Genomic DNA, 2,916 nt, shown 5'->3' on the forward strand with positions numbered 1-2,916 from the left:
ACAAATGAATAGAGTTATCCATGACAAAATTGCTAGATGAGATACTTGCAAGCTGTGATCTCATTTCTTTTTTTTAATAGATCCAAATTGACCCCTTGATTAACGCATCTGACATCTGTTCAAATTAACATCAATTATGTAAATTTCGGCTTCAACGTACCAAAAACAAAACCCACTTATGCGTGCAGTTAATTGATCAAATTTTTTTCTGTTTTAATTCACTGTAAAGAGAGAAAAGCGTAGCTGCAGGTAAAGGAAAAGATTTTTCAATTTCTTTAGAAAAATGCATTGATCAATCTCATCCTTTAATTTTTTTAGTGCCACATGCATAGAGGCCTAGGTGAGTCAGGTCAAACTCTCTTAACAAGTAATAAAAAATTAACAATAGCATAAACAATATTTCTCCAACTTAACAGACCAAATTCTTCTTTAATTATTCGGGTACACGTTACGTTGCATTGCAGAGATCTCCGATCTCTTTCCTATAATGACTTTACCAGGGCTAATTAAAGAGGTGTTTGGGTTGCCGGTAAGCACATTCCAACTTCACGTTTTCAAAAGTAAAGAATAAGACGTACGTTTGGATCCAAAGTACGTTCGATCAGTGTCTTAGCACCGGTTTTTCAAACATACACTAAGTGTCAAATATTGAGTGCATGTTTGAAAATTCAATGAAAATTTCCTTTTGAGATAATTTTTTTTTTTCATTTTATTTTTAGTGGTTGGATCTGCATTGAAAGTGCGTCAAACACGCAGTAGATCGTAACCTTAACTACCATGTCCAACCGCAGGATTAAGAGAAGCATATTGAAGAAGCTCCACGTCACGCTCAAACCTAATCATGTCTTGCTCCTCCATGTTCACAAGCGCTTCAATCCCACCTCCATCTCTCGTATCCATCAAAACAATGCTATTGGACTCACTAGTGGTGAACCACACCGGTTTTCCCCACCCAAAATCCGCTTCGTACATCGGAAACCTGCACCAACTCGCACAACAAAACATAGTTACTATTTGACTCTCCTCATCATCCGAACCACCAGCCTCGGGAACCGAAGCAGCCTGCTTCAGACACTCCGAGACGAACGGCATGTCCTTATCCTTCGCTCCAAAACTTCTTCGCGTACGTGCCACAAAACTCTCCCAACTCTTGCTTCATTTTGAGCACCTACTCATGCAGCTCCGCTTCCGAAGGGTTAAGCACTAACAGGAACCAAACCAAGTTCCCCAGGCTCTTCTCCGGGAGCGGCGGAACCGTTCTATTGCGGAGGTTCACGGCGGTGCGGAACGACGTCGTCTTGAAACTCAACCCTAGAGCGGAAACCGCGCGCTTGTAGATCAACGCGCTGACAACTTCCACGCGCGTGGGGTTTGGAACGTTGTGGGAGGACACTATGGCTTTGAGGGAGTCGATCTCGGAGGCCTCGAAGACAAACCTTCTGCAAACGGCGTCGTTTTCCACGAACAAAACTTCTGAGAAAACAGGTAAGTTTTCTTGCGGGAAGAGTGAAGCCCCGGGAACTGGGAAGGCTAATAATGACTTAGCTTGTTTAAACAGAAATAATTTTGAAATTAGTGTTTCTTAAAAAAAAAGATAAAATTTGTCTAAAAAAAATTACTTATTTTAAATTAAAGTGGTTTAATTTAGACAAATAAATCAGAAAAAAAATTATTTGAACAACTCACATTAGAAAAGAAGTTTATCTTATTAAAAAACTATTTTCTTAAAAGAAAAATAAATTTAAACAAACTCACTCAATGTTTCTGTTTCTTCTTGTTCTTTTTCGCGGTTGAGTGGCCCAGTCATTGATGAAGTTTGAAAGACTGACACATGCACACGCTTATTGCTATTCCTCCGCATGCAAAACAGTTTATTTGAATGGCTACTATAGTTGAAGTTGTGTTCTTCATAGGCTTCCACTGTAGTTCATCGGGGAACAAAGGGTTCAACGATGCTCCCGTGGGGTTCTGGAGAATTGATGATAGTTTGCATCTCAGCCTTGCGACTAGAAAGGACACTCCTTGGTCGTTGCAGTCGATGGAAACTTGATCTCTGTGTTTGCCTGCAAAAGGGTAGTACCGGGACAAGACTTGGGATAAGGATTTCTTGAGATTTGATATTTTGGATGTTTGGCCATGGTTTGTGGAAGAGTTGTAAAAGAAAAGTAAGGGGATGTAGTTGCGAAAAACGATGTGATCTATGAAGGACAGGGGATGAAGGGTTTGATTGTTTCTCTTGATATCAACTCCATTTCCATGCTTTGTATGACTAAAATGACTATGGTATATCAATGGATGCTTTGCCTGCAACAAGGATAACTACTGCTATATATATATATATATATATATATATATATATATATATATATATTACTACTATCATTAGAATTATATCAATCATCTTAATATTATAATGAAGCAAAGGTAGCTGCATCTTAATATTAATTTTTTAATTATAAATAAATAAATAATGTCTGGTTTGGACCTTTGTTTTTGTTCGTTTCTCGAAGAACCTTCTGTAAGTCGAATGGACATTATTTTCCAAGGCTCGAAACAGAAGAGTGTTGTTAAACTAAATACTAGGATAATTATGTTTAGTTGTTTAAAGTTTAAACACTCCTAGCATATGGCTGTTAAGAAAGGGGAGAAATAAAAAGAAGAAAAAAATTGATACAATAGAGTGGAGAATGAGATGAAGAAATACAAAGAGATCGAGAGATGAAGATGAATGTAGAAAAATTGGGATGCATTTTCTTGTCATTTTTTGTATTGATTCATACAAATCATTGTATAACTTTATTAATGAAATTTATAACAAAATTTATATATAATATTATTTTTTAATTCATATGAATAGAAGATAAATATAAAAAATTTTATAATAATTTATGAGCTGAGTTAGACTCCTTCCCTTAA

At 36.7% G+C, this 2,916-nt stretch overlaps 1 pseudogene; it reads right to left on the minus strand.

The window, feature by feature from the left end:
* Positions 1-399: 399 nt before the first annotated feature.
* Positions 400-2,300, minus strand: LOC102668108 (BAHD acyltransferase At5g47980-like; annotated as a pseudogene).
* Between the last annotated feature and the right edge of the window lie 616 nt (positions 2,301-2,916).

The sequence above is a fragment of the Glycine max genome, chromosome 5 (genome assembly GCF_000004515.6).
Source record: "Glycine max cultivar Williams 82 chromosome 5, Glycine_max_v4.0, whole genome shotgun sequence".
NCBI lineage: Eukaryota > Viridiplantae > Streptophyta > Magnoliopsida > Fabales > Fabaceae > Glycine > Glycine max.